This window comes from Eulemur rufifrons, chromosome 10 (assembly GCF_041146395.1).
Source record: "Eulemur rufifrons isolate Redbay chromosome 10, OSU_ERuf_1, whole genome shotgun sequence".
Classification (NCBI taxonomy): domain Eukaryota; kingdom Metazoa; phylum Chordata; class Mammalia; order Primates; family Lemuridae; genus Eulemur; species Eulemur rufifrons.
The window spans coordinates 4,441,270-4,460,475 of record NC_090992.1 but is presented as its reverse complement, the minus strand read 5'-3'; the positions used below and the strand labels follow the sequence as shown (position 1 = coordinate 4,460,475).

General features: G+C 48.0%; 1 protein-coding gene across 2 annotated transcripts in view; it reads left to right on the top strand.

Moving 5' to 3' along the window:
- SPOCK1 (SPARC (osteonectin), cwcv and kazal like domains proteoglycan 1) overlaps nt 1-19,206 on the top strand; it is a 460,391-nt gene that overhangs the window by 318,019 nt on the left and 123,166 nt on the right. The gene's annotated exons all lie outside the window — the stretch shown is intronic.

The window sequence follows — 19,206 nt, the reverse complement described above, 5'->3', positions numbered from 1 at the left end:
TTGATAATAGTTATTTTTATCTGCATCATTCTGGAAGGTCAGCAGGAAATCCCCAAAGTTGCATGCTCCTGAGTGACAGTCCCTCCCTACAGGTGCCGTGGCCCCTTCCCCGTCTGACTGTGCTCGCCTTTTGCAGTTCCTGTGGGAGGAGCCTCTGGGGTTTAGCATGCGTGTTACAGGGCCGTTTCTGCTGCCCGCTTTGTGATCCACGGGGTATCAGGAATAAGAGGATGACTGTATTTCTGATAACGGGTCCTGTTCATTCATTGGAAAAATGGCCCAATGAGGAGGCTTTGGCCGAGGCGGCGTGCCCACTCCCTTAGCAGGACCTGGGAGGGGGCCTGGCCCAGGGCGGTTCTGCAGCGTGTTAGCTGTGGTGGTGGACCCAGCCTTCCTCCCCTCCCTCTTGAGGCCGGATGCCTCAGCCCGCGGTATCAGCCGAGCGCACATCTTCCACGGGTCTTGGACACCTTCCCAGATGGAACATCTGTCCTTCCACATATACTTCAGGGGTCCCCCCCGACCGGGGAGACCGTGTTGACAACTCTATTTATTCATCAATCAGGGAAGTAATCTTCCTCTGTGAAGCATCTGTAAGCGATGCCACCAGCCAAGCTGGCCTCTGCGGCAGCTCGAGAGGCAAGTCCCACCCGCCAGTCAGCGGCACGCACAGACGGAGGCGGCAAGGCTGGCCTTAGGCTGATCACCAGGCGCCAGACTTGTGCTGTCTTTGCAGGCAGATCAAGACAGGAGGACAGTGAGCGCATCAGCGGAAGAATTTCATTAGCTTTCGTTGCCCACGAAGACTGAGTGGAGGCAGAAGCTGTTTGACACATGCATCTGTGCCTGCAGCGTGTCGGGCTGGCAGCTTCCGTGGGGGCTGAGCAGGGCGACCGGCCCTCCCTGCCGGGGTCCTTGTCTTTGATTAGGGTGGTGGTTGTGTTTGGTTCCATCTGGAACCTTCAGCTAAACTCCCATTCTCTTTGGAGAATTCTGTCTGGAAAGTCGCCTCTTCCTGCTCTTAAGCACTACTGAGTGGGGTTGAGAGGGGCAGATGCTCGGGGGCAGTTTCACCTGTCGGGTTCTCCAAAGGGCCCATTTCTGCACCGCAGAGCAGCGTGCAGGCAGCCTGGGGTCAGAAAGGGGCACTTCTCTTAGTTGATTTTTTTTAATTCTCCAATTCATTTTTGTTACAATGGTAGTTGGAGTCATATTATGTAAAGGTAGTAATTAAAGTATTACAGGATGTTTCCTTGTATTCTTTCTTCTAGTCATGAGTTTTGTCCCTTGGTTTGTTTTTGTCAAAACTTGATTATCGAGTGGTGCCTATGCTGTATATCAAAATTTGTATTGGGCCCTCTTCAATTAATATTTATAAATGAGTATTTTTGTGATACTATAAACTCTTTATAGATATACATTTTAATTATATAACAGACTATACAAAAAATTAACTTGAAATAGGTCTTAGACCTAAATGTAAGAGCTAAGACATAAAACTTGTAGAAGAAAACATAAGCATAGTGACCTTGGATTTGACACAGATTTCTTCAGCAGACCACAAAAATGTGAACTATAAATGCAAAAAAAAAAAAAAAAAGGGAGACAATTGGATTTCATCACTTGTCTTCTAAAGACACTTTAATAAAAAGGCAAGTCACGCTGGGAGAAAATATTTGCAGAACATGTGTTTTGATTATAAAATATGTAATAAAAGCATATGTCTGTTTAAAGACTCATCCACACGTATGCATATCAGCTTTATCAGTAATAGACAAAACCTGGGAAACAACTCAAACATGCCGCGGCAGGTGAATGCGTAGACAAATTGTGGTGTATCTATTACAACGGATTACTATCCAGCAATAAAAAGAAATAGGCTCTTATTGATGCATCCGACACCATGGATGAAACTAATGATAATGGGAGGAAGACAGACAAAAAAATATGTACTGTATGATTTCTGTTTACGTGAAATTTTGGAGAATGCAAACCAACCTATGATGACAGAAAGCAGATCATTTGTTGGCTGGGGAAGGACCACTTCCTCAGGGTGGTGGTCATCGGGTACCAGCATTCTTGAAGGCTCGGTAATAAAGCTGATACTCTGGGCAACAGTCAAGTCAAACTCTGGTTTCAGATGCCCGAGGTCCCACAGGTAGATGGGTTTGCGGAAGAAGAGTTTTTATTACAACAGTGTGTTATTCTTCCTGACTTAGGTTTTAAAGATACCCTCTTAGGGGACAGGAGGATAGACAGGATATCCTAAGGCCTGCAGAGGGCTCTGCTCTCGGGGCCTCTTCTAGTCCGAATGGCTGGTCCTGATTTATTGTTCTGTGCGGGCAGGAGATTGTGTGTTGGGGGATGGAGGTTTCCCTACAGAGTGCTGAGCATTGATTTTACCTCTCTGTTGCCATTGATTTTCATTTGGAGAATGGAAAATTGAAGCATTTGTTTTAAGCCTTCCAGACAAGCCACATTCTCAAATTCTGCAAGTGTATTGTGAATGGGAGGAAAGGATGTCAGAATGGAACTTGCAATATCTAAGCGTAGCCGTCGAAGCCTTCGGGGAGTGGTGGGAACTAATCTGTTTTTAAATAAGGAGCAGACGCGCCCGACTTCCCGATGGGCCCGGCCTCTCTAATGTAAGGGCCCTTTATCTCCACTTCCTAACTATCGGGAATAACAACTAATTCTCCACACCAGCCAAGAATTCAGATCCAGTCGAGGCTCTCGATACAGTAAACCAATCTGGGGGGTTTCTGTCTTTTATGTGAACTTGAAAAAAAAAGAATCAAAGTGTTTGAGGTCAGAGAGAAGTACATCACAGAATGTACCTCAAATACCAAACTCTCAGAGGATATTTGAAAGGATGATGGTTATTTCATCTCAGTTTTGTTTTACAACAAAGCACTGCCTCCTGCTTCAGGGGCTTTGAACCAGTTGATTATACATACACATACCTGTCGAGGTTGAGAAGACACGTGGCCACGCAGTAGGTGGCTAATTCCTAGATGTCTGGATTAGCTTCCTGGTGCTTCACAACTCAAGGCGTTGCCAATTACCAGGTTTGACTGTGCCCACGTCCATTACTACGATTTTATATTTACGTAGCTCATGCTCTTTCTCCAGGTGACCCAGGGATTGCTTTGGGTTCTGTTTCTGGTTCAGAGCGTCTTCATTTACAGTGCTCTGGGTCTAGGCAGGGTGCTAACGAGAGCTTGGTGCTATTTCTAGGCTGATGGTGGAATTAATGCAGCTGAGTGTTGAGTTTGCCCTCTTCTGAGTCAGTCACCTTTGAAAACAGAAAATCCATCCCCGTGGTCCATTGTTTTGCAAATCAGTGTCAGTAGACACTGAAGAAGATGAGAGGGAAAGTGGCTGGTCTGGGAGATGCCGCTTACTGAACACCTCCCGTGTGTTAGGCACACTTGGCTGGGGGATCTTTCTGACTTCTCACAAAAGTCTGCTGAATCTGTATTTTAATCCCCATTTTACAGGTGGGACTGTTGAGGTTTCATAAATAACTGCACTCACTGGGGACAGTAAGGGGAAGATTTAGAACCAGGATGGAGGTCACTGCACTCCCAGATTCTGCACCCTTGGCCTGTGCTGCACGGCCTGCTCTGCTGCGGAGTCCAGGGGGCGAGCTCTCAGAGTGCTTTTCCCTGGTGACAAAGTCTCTGGCCACCAGCCAGTCTGCTCCGGGCCTTGGCAGAGGTGCTGTCCACAAGGCTGGGCCCTTCTCCCCTCATCCCTGCCCCTTGCGGAGCAACTAATCTGGGCCCTGGTATTGAACCTGTTCCTTCCTTTCTGTTGCCAAAGCGGTAATTCTGGTTCGTTTTTCCCGTTTGTGGTTTTTCCAAAAGCAATCATTCAAACCACACATCACTTAAACATAGATATGTAATGACTTTAAACCCACAAGCCTGTTTTTTTGTTTTTGTTTTCCCTTAACAGCAGAAGTCCTCTATGGCTCCGCCCAGGGTAAGGGCCCAGGTGCTGGTGGAGCCTTTACTGAGCAAGATTTCACAACTCAAGCCACTTAACTTCTCTGTTCCTTCTGTTTTCCTCTCTGAAACCAAGATTATTGATTAGATTTTGATGACGAGTTCAGCAGAGAGTCAAAAGCAATTCCTAATGGAGATGTGAATAATTGTGTGGAATTTTTAGTCCCTTGGAGCAGAGGACAGAGTGAGAGGCAGATATTACATGGTAAGGCAAATCCACTAGGCTGGTGTTACAAATACATTTAAAAACATAACAAAAGGAAGACTGCCAGTAAAATGTGCTGCACTCATACCTTATCCTGCTTTGTTTTTTTAAAGTGTACTTTCAGTGACATCTGGCGAGGGGTGGGCGGGGGCAGGGTTACCTGGTAAAGTCTCCCAGTGAGTCTCATGGCCTCTTGCCTGGCCAGGCGGTTTCTGGCTGGGTGTGGCCCTCAAGGAGCAGAGCCTCTGCCCTGGGAGGTGGCCGTCAGCCCCTCCAGGCTGCGCTGCCTCGGGAAGATCCCCTTCGGTGGGGGACGGGGGCAGTTCATGTTTCCCAGTGACCCCAGAGCACTTGATCACTGTCTCTTGTCTGAGCCACGTTCTATCTTTAGGAGACAGAGAATGTTTTATGGTTGAATTCCCAGGATGTGTGCGTGCCGAGATGCTAATAAGCTGAATGTCTGTGGGGCTGGGAATGGCTGTTCGCAGGGCCAGGGATTGATTAACGATGCCCTCTCCTTTCCTGTCGCCATCTCCTGTAAAAAGACACCGAGTTCACTGCCCTGCTCTGTGGTTCTGCCCAGGCTGATGGGGCTGCAGTCTCTGTGTTTATCGGTGTCCTTGCATATTAAGGAATGTACAAATTGGCATATTTCATGCATCAGATTTAAGTGGATTAGAAAGAGGAGGTTGAGGTCAGTGTGCCCATTTTGAATAGATAATCCCTAGGTATTATTTCCACCGGGGATTGGGTCTTGCCGGGTAGCATACAGGTGTGAATCGCTACAGGAGCACATCTGTGTGTAAACATTGAGAAACAGACAAGCTTGAGCCCCCTGCAATGTACTGAAGATGTTCAGCGGCCCATCTGAGTGCTGAAATCCACGTTCTGGGGACACTTTACTTGCGTAGACCAGAGTCTGTGTGACCCCCTTATAAAATATGTCATCATCTTTTACAAAAGTTATCAGATTGAATTCTGCTACTTCTACTTACTTTGTTTTAATTTCTCAACCCCCTTTCCTTCTCCTCTTGTCGCCTGCTTGCCGCTCTGCTGAAACTCAAGATCCGAACTCACAGGTTTTCAGTTTAGACGTTTTATATCAGATTAATTCAACCAATGAACCGTGAAAGACATTCTTGATGGCTATCAGCCACCATGGTAGGGCCCATCTGGGGCACTGACCGTGTGGGTTCCGGGGCCAGAAAATAGACTCAGGATGATTTAGATGGACATCCAAGACTATTTTTAGGAGGACTTTTGTTTTAAATAGAATGTTCTCAAGCTAATGTCCTGTCTTTAATGTTTCTCATGGAGGGGGTGGGCAGAGGGCAGGCCCTCCATACACGGAGGGACAGGAGAAGTGAAAGTTAATTAGTTTGGGGACCTTGGCACCTTTCCAAGGTGCGCTCTTAAATGAGGGTTTTCACGGGCACATTGACCCTGAGGCGGCTCCGTTACCGGGTAATGAAAGGTCCTGCTCAGCGCGCCTTGTCCGCGCTGCCTCTGAAGCTGGCGGGGCTGCTGGGTCACGCTTCCTGCCCAGCTGCGGGGCCAGCTTCTGCTCGGTGACGTTACCTGCAGGCGAGGCGGGGGCCTGGCCAAACTTCCTGTGGCTACGAGGAATTCCCAAGTCGACAGCAAAGTGACAGGGCCTGCTCTGGCCTGGAACTAGATTCCCTCACTTGGCAGGCACCAGGGGAGCCATCTGTGACGATGGTGGTGGTGATGAAAGGCTTTAGAGCTTGAGTCCCTCCGTTGTCCCTCCTGCCCTCACTTTGGCAGGACCAGCTCGGGAAACTGCCCACATGCACTAGTGATGGTGGCTGAGGGTCAGTAATTCAGATCCCACTGAGTTGGAGTTTGTGATAATTCATTTATTCAACAAATATTTATGGGTGCTTTCTGAAATTGGGGACAAATGGGCATAGTCTACCCTTGTGGAGATGAAGGTCTATTGGAAAAGACCGATGAGAAGAAATTAAGTATCTAATAAATTTTGACAAGCCTTAAGCAGGGTAAGAGCGCAGTACTACGAGTCACTTCAGATTGGTTGAACAGGGAAGACCCCTGGCGGGGTGAAGGGTTATGGGTGCCAGCAGGGCCGAGCGGAGGGGAATGTGTTCCCAGTGGAGGGAGCAGCCTTTGCAGGGCCCTGGGCCGGGAAGGGGGGCAGGGGCTCTTCGCCTGCCTTAAAGAGAGTGAGAGGCAGAGAGGCCTGTGCTGTAGGAAAGAGGCGACTGAGGGGTGTCCCTGTGCGAGGCTGGAGAGGAAGGCAGGGCTAGATCCTGCGGTGCTTGAAGACCATGGGGACAGGTGTGGCTCTCAGGTCAGGCACGATGGGCTGTCCTGTGTGGCTTTCAGTGTGTGTCTTAGAATGGACTGAATGTTTCCTTGAATGTTTGTTCTTTAAGGCAGATTTTGTGCTACGTGAGAGAAGCTGGAGGGCTGTGTATGTGTGTGTGTGTGTATGTGTGCGTGTGTGTGTGTATGTGTGTGTATGTGTGCGTGTATGTGTGTGTGTGTGTGTATGTGTGCGTGTATGTGTGTGTGTGTGCACGTGTGTGTGTGCGTGTATGTGTGTGTGTGCACGCGCACATAATTCTAAGGATCTCCTTGTTGAGCTTGTAGCCTGGTGGAGATTAGGGACATAAATGTATATAATCTAACATAGACAGTGAAAAGTCTCACGAAATGAGGTTCCAACAAGGCAGCAAGCACTTCCAGTACAGCTGGGGTTGGGTGGTGGGTGGCCCCAGAGAAGGGATAGCATTACTTAGCGATATTCATCAGTATTCACTGGTGGTTTAAGAGCATGCGGCTCTTCAAGACACTGGCTCAGAACCACTGGGACTTGCTCGGTATTGACACCTGGTAAGTGGCAGAGATGGGGGACCAGGGTAGTGCCACCCCAAAGCCCATCTCTGCGTAAGAGCCACTCTACCCTCGAGCTGCTTTCTGCACTGAGTATCCATTTCCTTATAAAATGATGACTTTAAACCCCACACATGGCAAGTTACCAGGAAAGCCGAGGGCATAGTGCTGGCACATAGTAGGTGTTCAGTAACAGCCTGTGCTCTGCATGTCTAGTTCCTCAAGGGGCAGTCAGATGGGGTAACAGTGCTTGCCGTCCTCACCGAGTTGCTCAGGCTCATGTGTGGTCATGTGTGTAAAGGGCCCGGCTACATTTAAAGTTCTGGGTGGTGTCAGTTGTTGTCTTAGTTGTTAGCGTTGCTGAAACAGAATATCAGAGCCTGGCTGGCTTGTAAACAAAAGAAATTTATTTCTCACAGTTCTAGAGGCTGGGAAATCCAAGATTAAGGTACCAGCAGATTTTGTGTCTGGTAAGGGCCTGCTTTCTGGTGTGTAGACGGCTGTGTTTTTGCTGTGTCCTCACATGGTATTAATAGAAGGGGTCAGGGATCTCTCTGGGGCCTCTTTTATAAGGTCACTAATCCCACTGTTTGCACTAATCCTCTTGTATGCAAAATACATTCATTCCATCCACATAGCCCCAAAGGTCTTATTCCAGCATCAAATTTAAGGTCTAAGTTCCAAGTTTCATCTAAGTATCATCTCAGTCAGATCTGGGGAGGACTCAAGCTACTATTCATCTTGAAGCAAATTGCTCTCCAGCAGTGAACCTATGAAACCAACATGTTACGTGGTTCTAAAATACAGGGGAGGGACAGGCATAGGATCGGTATTCCCATTCCAAAAGGGAGAAATAGGAAAGAAGAAAGGGATAGCTAGGCCTTGGTACACTGTGGGCGTTCACGGCAAATTTGGTGGATGAGGGAATCAGTTAGGAGAGGAGCAGGGGATGCAGGGCCCGGCGGACGTACTTAATCAGGAGCTGTGATAGGTCAGCCAAGTTGCAAAGTGACAGGAGAGTTAGGGTTGCTGATGTCATGAGGGCAGAGAATGCATCCCATTTCCTTTGTTTTCTGCAAAGAACCTACCACATCCCTGGGCACACAGAAAATACTCAGAAAGTGTCTGTGAAAGTCCCCAGGGAAACTGGAGGTAATGTGTCAGTCAGTGGCCCTGCTCTTGGACAGCGCATCATGCCCAGACTCTGCACCCGCCCAGCCTGGTGGCCGCTTCTTTAGGGCCTTGTCTCCTTGCCCTCTCTCGCTGTGCTAGGTGACTACATACCCCTAAAGGTCAGCTCTCCCCTGGGGCCACGGGCTTGGGCTTGATGGTGGTAAGGTGTCATGCGTCCCAGTCACCCCAGTTCTGTGTTCCTCAGAGCGCAGCAGAGTGGCCTTGGGTCTGCTGTAAGGAGGGAAAAGGGAAAGGGACGCGTGTTGGGCACCTGCGTGTTGGGTCCTCTCGCTCGGGGCCTACGTGGCTCTGCGCTGCTCCTGGGCTCCGAGGCTGCCCCGTGACTGGCCGAGACTCACCCGTAGGGACTGCCTTAGCCAGGAGGCTCGTAGGCTCCAGAATCGCTTCTCTCTGAAGCTGATTCTTCTCTCCTTGGCCCATGGGCTTTGCCCTCGCTGCCCTTCAGAGTCGGAGAGAAGGGCTGCCTGAGCCACGCTGCCCACTCGGCCAGAGGGAAGCCTGGGGGCGAGGGCAGCATCCTCCTGGGTTCATGACTTTGTCCGGGGGAGAAGCCGATGCAGAGGCGCTGGGAGATGAGCTGCGCAGCCCCCAGAGGGGCTCAGGCCCGCAGCTGCCGTGCTCTCCCACATGTGAGCCCAGGATACGCCTGCAAACTAGTTGGAATATCTGGGGTGGCATGAGATTTCCTGCCAGCCTGCCTGCCCTCCAACGTCAGCAGTTTCTGCGTGTGCCGTTTTCTTCCTCTCATGTCGTGAAGGGAAGGTGGCTTGTTGCTCTTACCGGCTCTGCTGGTTATCCGTGGTCCTTTGGTGGCGTTTCCGACACTTTGCCTCCCAGCAGTTCTCAGAGCAACCCCTGGCAGAGCCCAGCAGGGCGGAGGGCTGGGCGGACGAGGTGGTGCCCCTGCAGACTGCTGTCACGGGGAGTGTGGATCCGCACGTCTGTGGTGGCGTCTTGGCCTTACTGACCCCGTGATTCCATTCTGGCAAATATATCTGATGGAAGTAAATAGGGATACACATGAAGATTTATATGTGGGGCTGTTCAATGCACTCGATTACAATATTGAAGAAATGGCAACACCCCCTTCCTCCGGGTGACCCCTGCTTGAACTCTTGCAGTATTGGGAGCCTCCGTCCCCAGCCTCCTGAGGTAGCTCCTCGGTCTCACGTGGTGTCCGAGGTGTCTTCCTGAGGTTGAGCGGAGTGGGACACGTTGGCTTACTACTCCCTGTGCCAGCACGTTCTGGAGCACTTGTCTCTACAAGGGAGACAGCCGGGGACCCACCGAGCACAGCCCAGCGTGGCCAGTGACAAACAGCTGCAGGGCACAGGCCGCTGGGGTCCCCGGGTGTGTGGGTGGAGGTGGGGGCTGTTTAAGACAGTCGTAGGGAGGGGTGGCGTTTCGGAAAAGGTGGGAGGGTCCTGGCAGAAGACAAATGTTGGGGAAAACAAGGCTGAGGGAGCTGCCCTTAGTTGTCACCTCCCGACCCAGAAAACTGCCTCCCGGTGAGGGCGGCAGAGGAGAGAAGGGGCCTCTCCGGCGCCGGCTGTGAAGAAAGCTTCCGGAGCAGGCGTAGGTTGTGTCACTGACCCACTGCACACGCCCGGCAGTGCTTCTGGTGACTGACCCCCTGCTGATGCTGTCGGAGGATGACGTTTGCCCAGCTCCTGAATGCCAGGTCGCATCAGCTGCCAGCCTGCCTCTGGGCCTGTCCCGAAAGCCGTCATGTCCGCGATGACACTAACGCTCCATTTGGCTGACTTGCTCCTTCCTAAGATCACAGCAGCCCTCCCAGGACAGCAGGCTTAGCTGCCGGTGGCTGGAAGACAAACATGGGTGTTTCTCTCCCTCACTCGTGTCCCATAATAATTAATTGCCCCCAAGGAACGCAAGCCTACGCTTTCTAGGTTTGTAACAGCGAAGCCGATGGTGGACTTGCACGTGCCACCCTGTGGGCACACCTGAGCCCACGCACACTGGCCGGAAGCTGTGTCGACAGAACCCGGCCCCACAGGCCCTTCCTGTGACGAGGTGGCATTGTGACACTCAGGAAGGGGTATCGAGAGCAATTCTCAGCCCTGGGCCTGCCTGATGACTATTTGCTTTCTTCTAATTAATGTGTCCATTGCTAAAGATTTCCTCTAAGGTCCCAGGGCTGGAGATGGACTCTCTTTATTGGGCCAGTGAACAAAGAAGAGCAGCAAAACAAGAAATCAAACCAAAATGACAAAGGTCAGTGGGTAAAAGTAACAATTTCTTTTCTGCCTGTTAGGAAAAATGGATTTTCAAAACAGAGTACATCACTAACCATTATCCTAAGGGAGTAAAGAAAGCTCAGCTGTTCGTTTACATTTCCCTAATCGCTTACAAATACAGTGCTGGCTTGACACTTTTCCTTAACAGAAGAACTTTAGTTGGGGCAAGTACCTGTGTGTGTGTGTGTGTGTGTGTGTGTGTGTGTATGAGAATTGTTGTTACACACATGCCCCAGTGGCCATGGTTGTTTAAGGAGCTGAAGCAAAACCCTACCGTTTCCTGCCTTACAGAGCCCCTGGGTGTCACTGGCTGTGCTCTGTCACTCTCCTAATGGAAAGTGACTACAGACAGCGGAGTCCCCAACCAGTTAGTCGAATTTGCATAATCACATCAACCTGCTAATCTTCAGGGTTTGGTCTGGACACATTGAGAGCATTGTGATTTTAAGGCTAGAAGCAGTTTTGACTAGGATCCCTAGAGATTCTATCTATGTCTTCGGTTTCAAGTGTAAGGAAACCTTGATTGAAGTAATGTCCAAAAATGTGTGAACCACCAGAGATCTGGACTGCAATCTGGAAAGTTCCTTTCCTTCTTGCCATTTGCCGACTGGCCACACCATTTGCTCCTGGCACACTTAAATGTGGAATGGCTTGGGGGATTCCTGAAATTAATAGCGAATTTCTTGCCACATAAAGATTTTCTTGGAAAAGTTAGCAGTCTGTAAGTCTTTGGAGTCTCAAAGTAGGAATAAGAACAAAAATAGTTAACAGTTCTCCTGAATAAATTCAGCTATTCAGAGTAATTAAATATGATCATTGTGCTTAATAATCATTCCATTTAATAGATGTTACGAGAAGCACGTTTAATGCAATGCTAGCATTGTCTTTGAATTCTTTGCTCAATTTCTGGCACATTGTAGGTAGTTAATAAGTGTTTGCTAAAAAGAAAGTAAAGACTATCTTTAGAAATCCTAACTACATTTGGAATGTTTATACCTTCAGTGTTGATAGCTTTGCTTAAATAGACCCTCAAAGTATTAATGTGGAAACGTCAATAAGACAGAGTTGATCTTGCCTCTTGGTCTCCTCTGAAACCTTTGAGGACTAGTCAGGGAGCTTTTATGTAGGTGAACTCTTTTTCGGCCCTCCTTCCTACACTTGGGAGATGTTTCTTCAATTCTGACAACTTAGGCTTCTCGAAACATTAGAGAAATGGAGGACTGGCAGACAAGTGTGAGTTCAGCAGCCTGTATTTCTTTAAAAATTAGGAAAATGCATCTTGGTTTTTAGATTTTGAACCAGTTAGACCAACAATACAGGGTTGTAAGAAAATCAAACAATAGAAGGACTTACAGAGCAACAAAGCACTAGTTCTACTTTCCATATCCTCATGCTACTTTGCTTGAGGGTGTGTTACACGTTTGGTGTGTGCCTCCTCAATCGTCTTCAATTCCTTTACACCTGCCCGCACAGTGTTTTTGGAAATTCTCATTCCAGTATGTTGAGTCCTCTCATCTATGAAGAGCAGATGCTCCCCAGCTGCCTTGGCCATTATTCAGCCCAGGTGAGAGGCAGGTCGTGGAGTCCCAAGCTGAAGTGAACCAGAGTCTAGAGTTCAATGTTCGAGTGTACCCAAAGAGATTCTGATGCCTTTGGAATTTCATGCATACCGGACACGTATCTTTTTAGTGGCCCTGATTCAGCTTAGGTTGATTTTGAAGCATGCCCATGGCTGATGGCTCTCTGCTTATTCTGGGGCCTGCCATGACTTTCTCCCTCTTGCGGCTGTCAGGAAGAGTAAGTGAAATGTTCTTATAAAGGGCTTAAAACAATGCCTGGGACAGTATGGGAGCTCAACACATATTATATTATTATTGGTAGTAGTAATAATAGTATTTAGTAGCAGCAGTAGCGTAATGTCCTCAATGGATGTTTAGCTGCTGTTATCATTATTACATATTTGTCTTTTTGAATTTCAAGCTTCTGCAAACAGCAGCTCCTTTGTACCGAGTGCCCAGTAGCAGCTGGGACCCTCCCAGGCACATAGTGATCACTCTGTTTCTGCCGTTCTCTGCCTTGTTAGGAAAATTGGGTTGTTTTTGGACAGGATCTTGTATCTGGGATCTTCTTCATTTGGAAAAGGAAGGAGACTTGTGAGTCTATGCCTAGACCAGGATGGGGAATCTCTCTCGTGGGAGCCTGTCTCTTTCATAAGGGCCACTTTTGTAAATGACACAGGCCATTATGCTCTTCCTGTGTAATTTTATGACTTCGTATAACGACTCAAATAACCCTAACAACAGAGGAATTATAGCGTCATTTTACATGACAGATTATTTCAATGGTTAACATGTTTTTCATTTCAATTAACATTCATTATTTTGTTTCTGGTTCAAAATAGCTGCTCTGTCAACTATCCGTGTATCTCCTATCCCTGCTTTAGAAGCAATAAGCAAACAAATTCAATCTTATTTTTGAATGGGCAGTTTCATAGTAGCATGTAAATAAAATGCCTGTAATCCTTTTATGTCAGCAAATACTGTTATTACTGGAAAAGGATTGGGCTGACAGGTCTGTCTTAGAGATCTGATCAGAACAAAGACAGGATGGAAAGGAAGGTGACCGGGACAGGTTACGGAAGGCTCAGTTTTTCCTCCTGTAAAATGGGGGTAATAGAGTCGCCGTGTGTGCACAATCAGGGCAGTTAGACTGGCATGTAGTAGTGACATAAAACAAGTGCAGTGCTGCTGCCATTGCTTGTTAATCTGGAATTGCTGTTCTTCACCAGCCGTTCATCTGCAGAGAAAACTAGTTCTGTCTGAAGCCATGCAAACAGGGTGGGATGCACAGTGTACTGAGTAAGATGAATGGTCCTTCTGCAAAGATTGAAGGAAAAAAGTCAGCAATTCTACTGCATGTATTTTTAGCAGCCGCCCCTCCCATCACTGAAATGTTTTTTATACAGATTGTTGAGTTTCATTCAGCAGGCTGTGTCGGGAAGTTTATACTTGCACAAGTGTTTATTGCTGATAGACGTCCTCTGTCCTGCCAGCTCCTTGCTTTGGGCCCTGAGTGAGACCCCACTCTGACATGGGCAAGTGAAATGGGTCACACTGAAGTCATCTAAGAATCCCTGGTGTCACCGGAGGGGGAGCAGCAGGCCCTGCGCTGGGGTGGCTGGTAGTAGGGTCCAGGTGAGAACAAGAGCAGGACCCAGTGGCAGATGGAGTTAAAGGTTAAGGTTGACGTTCCCAGGAATGGGGACAGAAGCACCTCAGGGAGAGGGGTTGTGACCTGGACTGTGAGTCCTGCTTGCAGCTGTTCTCGTCTTACAAGAGCATGTCTGTAGTCTTGTCAGCGCTGATGGTGAGTTGTTCTTATCAATAAAATGCATATTAGTAGATTTATTTGCACAGTATGTTTTATGAAAATCCCCTGAGTGTTGGTCCAAGGATAGTGTTAGAGCGAAGTCGTTAAATTGACAACATCAACATGTGATTCTGGGAAGTCCTGTTAACTTGCTAAAAGATCCAAATGTTATGTTATTTGAGTACTGCCTAATAACGTTGGCTGACAGTTCCGAGTATTTGAATTTTCACACTGGGCTACATTTCTTTATAAACATTATTAAATTTACTATTTCTTACTTCAAAAAAGTACATAATATTTGTGAAAAATGTAGAAAACCTGATTATTTTAGCAACTCTGGAGAATTCCTAAGAATTCTCATTTCCCATTCCCAAATCCTGAAGATTAGTATCTGTTGGCAGTTTGGAACCACTAGAGTCCTCGTGCAGCTTTGGAAACAGTCTGACTTCCAGAGTATAGGAACCCCTCAGCCCTCTGATGCACAGGAGAGCTCCCTCCACCCACTTCTCAGTTGTTTCTAGAGTGGTATTTCCTTTACATTTTTATTTTTTTTCCTAATTGGATTTCTGAGTCTGAATTAGAATTTCTGGAAACAACAGCCTGTTGTGTTATTGTTGCTTAAAACAACACACTATTTTTGTCTTCTCATTAGTGCAGATACGTTTTCAGAAATAAAAGAAAGTTCTAAAGGTCCAAATTAATACATTCACTTATTTGCTGAGCAAGTCCATGTGCCAAGGGTCAACCATATTTCTAAGTACCAGGAGCACAAAAGTGGTTAAGAGCCAGTCACTGCCCTTCAGGAATTCATAGTATATTGAAAACAATAGACACACAAAAAAAAACTGCTTCGCACTGTAGTGAATATCACAGTTGTGTCTGAACAAGGTATAATGTTGGAACAATGTAATGGTGAGGGTCATGGGGTCAGGAAAGACTTCACAGAAGGCAATTAATTTGGAACTTGAATAAGGAGTAGGCGTTTGCTGTGCAGGTGGGACACATTTGCCCAGTCCTGCCGATGTGAATTAGCATGGCGGGCGGAACAGACGTATAAGTGGAGGATATGGCTGGTTGGAGATGTAAGGGGTAGACACGATAGGACAGAAGGGTAGGGGGTGGTGGTGTGGACAGGGTCAGGGTGGTGTCCAGGATGGGCTCCCAGGCTTCTAGCCTGGGTGCCCCCAATGTGCTGTTGGAATAATAGTAACCTCTTAACCCTTGGTCAAGTTTACTCAAGGTCCTTGTTTGGAAACAGTCAGAGAGCATGTCCAGAAGCAATCACTGGGCCACGGTGGAGTGGGAGCGCATCCTGACCACCTGTGGAGGCTCCCAGCAGGCTTCCTGGTGAGCTCATGTTTGAGCAGGGCCTCGAAGAAAGGAGGATGGAGGAGAAAGGTGTGGGTGGGAATGCAGGCATGCCAGGTGGAGGAAAAACGCACGTGATGGCACAGAGGTCCTTGTTGGGCTCTGGGAAACAGCTGAGGGTGGCTGGAGCAGGAATTGGTGCTGATCATGGGTGTGTGCACGTGTGTGAGCGCCTGTGTGTACATGTGTATCGAGGAGGGAGAGAGCCGACAGTGAGCCTGGGAAGGTAGCCTGGGGCAGGCACACACCCAGACTTGGAGTGGAGGTCACAGGACATGGGGAGAAGATGGAGGTTCTAAGCATGGGAGTCACATGATCAGATTTGTACTTAAGAATCATTCCCCTGCATCAAAAACATAAATGCTAGGAATTTAGGTAGACTTTGTAAACAGACTGATAATAAGCAGTTGAACAAAAGGGCGTAAGGAACGCCAGTGGTCGGCTGATTATCTGTCTTCCCTCCAGCAAGGAGGGCTTGTAGGTTGGGATTGTCCGTGTGGTGCCATCGGACTGTGGGGAGTGTGGCTACCCCTCAACACCAGCCAGGCTGGGATGGGGTTAGGGCCTGCTGGCCAATGGGAGGCTGACAGGACCTGCCTCCTAGAATAGTTGCTTGTGTCACCACAGCTGATGAATATCCTGTCACATTAGGCACAGCAATCCCATCAACACACCTTCATCCGATTTCACTCTTCATTGACTCAAGAATTGAAATATCTTGAGTTGGAAATCTTAGCCCCTTGCCTAGACTAGGTTGGTTATTTTTTATGGTATGCACTGAATTGTGGGTATTGAAATGCATGCACAGTAGCCAGGGACGTTATGCCTCCTTGGGCTCACGTATACATTGCTTGACATTCTTGGCCTCTGGACAGGGACCTCAGAATTGGGGGCCATCTCCACTAAGTCCTGCCTAGTTGAGGTAAGGAACAGAGGGGTTTGTCCCAACCTAACAGGTATGCTTGTTTCATTAGAATTGGGAAAGTTCACAATGGCTTGGCCTTTGCACCCACGGCATCCTAGGAGGGGTCAAAGGTGGTTCTACCTGGGCATGGTCCGTGAGCACCTGACATCAGGTGTACTGACCTTGCTCCTCGGCAGGTGCAGAGCCAGGAAGAATGTTTCACAGGAGCGTTATTGATAAAACTGAACCCTGGTAATGAAAGTACAGATGCCAGAATAAGGGATTGACATGGCCCCAGATCAGTGCAGTGGTTTCCTGGACAACTTCATTCAGCAAATATATGATGTAACTTGGCCATATTTCTCTGTGACACTGGGTAAGATACTTCCTCTCTGTGTCTTTAATTCCTCACTTATAAAATAAAGTTGTTGGATTAGAGTAGTTTTAAGGTGTGTTCTGGTTCTGAAATTCTGTGATTTTGTGCTGTGGTCAGCAGTAGGGTCCCTCACCCGGCACCCAACAGGGATATCTTGAGCATCCGGGTGCACTAGGCCCTCTAGGAGGCACCGGCAGCCTCACCTCCCTGCCTGTCCTTAATGAACTTACCTTAATGGTGAAGTTCAGGTCCAGAGACAGAGATGACTTATTACTAACTGGTGATTGATAGCTGGTTCCATCTTTTTCTTCAAAGCCATTGATTGGTTCAGTGTTTACCTCTCCCTTGCCTGCCTTTGGCTAAGCTCCGTTAGGCTTTTCTCCTCTGGGGCGTCATTGCACGGTTACGTCTGCTCCAGCAAAGCTGCCTACTCCTTGGACTTTAGGGCCCCGTTCTGGGAACTCATAACAAGAATTGCTTTAGCCGTGGGCAAGCACACTGGGGACTGACCCAGGAGAGGGGCTGCCAGATGCTGGAACTTTTTACTGCATTTGTGATTCATTATCAGTTTCAGACAATCTGCTGTGCGAATGATGATAAATGTGTGGTGTCCTGCTGAAGGAATCATGCACTCTAAGATTAACGCCATGCTGACAGCCCCTTCATCCACTGCATGGAGTCCCACCCACCAGCCTTTTGCCCATAGTCCAGAAAAAACCTTGCAAGAGTAAAAAGTATGTTTGGTGAAGGATAATAGGAGAACTCGTGTCCATGTTATTTAGAAGTGCAAATGACAGATTTTTTTTTTTTTTTAAATTCCAGACAGAGGGCAAGGCCAAGGTGAGGAGCTGCTGTAGGAGCAGCGAGGTGTTGGAGAGAAGGCCCCTAGTGACACACATGTGGGTGTTCTCAAAGGATTTTCAGGCTAGCAGTCTAGGTTGGACTGAGGTGGGCTGAAGAAGAGGGACGCATCCCTGGACACTCCGCAGCTGTGTGGGTACGATCCCGGGTCTCGCCACCAGTCAGCTCCTCAGCTTTAGGCAACACTTTTGCCCTCTTTGATCTTCGGTTTCCCCATTAGTAAAGCAAACAAGTTGAACTAGGTGATCTCCAAGGGCCCTTGCAGGACTTTCTTCTATGGTTTCTTGGTCAGACAGGCTCGGGCCCAGGCCCTGTGCTGGGGGTATGTGCCGATCCTCTTTGATGTCACCCTCCAAGTTGGTTCTTCAAACAGACCTTGCTCCTCTTACTGCCTCCCCTAAATTGGTAGAGCAGGTTTGAGGTAGAATCAGAGCCGCATTGGTGAGTGCTCTCTGCTTTATTACCTTTCCTTTTTGCTCATTGTCCTTCATTTGCAACAGGGTAGGTCACCCCAGATATCAAACCCGAGTTCCTGATGGACTGGAGGTTCATTCCTTTTTCTGGTTCCATGAATTCTTTGGAGGAATTAAGTGCCATTCCAAACCTAGGGCCCGAGGATACAGTCACGTTTCTGTGGCAATGGTAATTTCATTCTGTCTACCCCCATCTATTGGGGCAAATAATAGTTGTAGTAATAATGGATACCATTTTTATTGTTTCCTATTTTATAGGCACTCCACTGAGTACTTTAGATACAGCAGCTCATTTAATCTCCATAATATCCACTTGAAGCAGATTCTATTTTCCCCTGTTTTACATGCGAGGAAACTGGTATTTACAGGCTTAAATGTCTTACCAAGTTTACACAGTCTGTAACTGGCAGGACGGATTGGAGCACGTGCTTTCTGACTCCAGAGCCTAGATGCTCACTACCTTGCAGGACTGCCGGTGCCAAACATTTCAAGGGCACAGTAATTACATGATTGATGGGCGGTCCAGAGACACGCCCAGGGCCAGGGCTGGGGGAGTCACACTGGGTTTGCTGGGAGAGCAGCTTCAGCTAAGAGAGAACGGGTGGCAGTAACTGCAGGCCTTTATTTCCGTGGTTTATGATACAGTGATGGGGTTCCTTCCGTGGACAGAAGCCATCCTAATAGCGCTATTTATCATTATGACAAAGGTTAGAATGAGGGGAAACTCGAGCTGGAATGAAAGAGTAGAATTCTGATTATTTTAACAGTTGAAAGTGACATCACCTCAGAACCTCTATCAAATGGCGAATTGGAAACTGGACTGAAATTGCTTTAAAATATATCCAGAGGTAGTGTTCTACAGCTGTGACAAAGTCTTCCAGTTGCGCACGGAGATGCATTTTGTCTATAGTGCTCACTGCGTTCCCTGTGTGTCGTCCGAGCAAAAGGTGCCCGTGAGCCCCAGAAAGTCTGTCTCAGGGGTGCCGTGCCATGATGTGCCGCATCCGGCGTTGGGGCTGGTGATGCCACACTCCCCCATTGGGTTTTTTTTTTTTAATATTTTGTAAATGTCTTTCTATGTCAATAAGGAATGTTTTTAATGGCCATATTGTTTCCTGTGGTCCATCTGGGGACTTGAACCGGGGCTTCTAGGACAAAGTCCCCTGCCTCCTGTCAAGGAGTTGGAGCGAATGAGAGTGCTGGCTAAGGGCCCTCTGAATTCCCGCCTGTTTGACCAGCCTTTATTTATTTATTTGGCCTTTTATTCTGGGAACTTGGAGGAAAGACCCGTAGTGTCTAGGGGTTTGATTAACT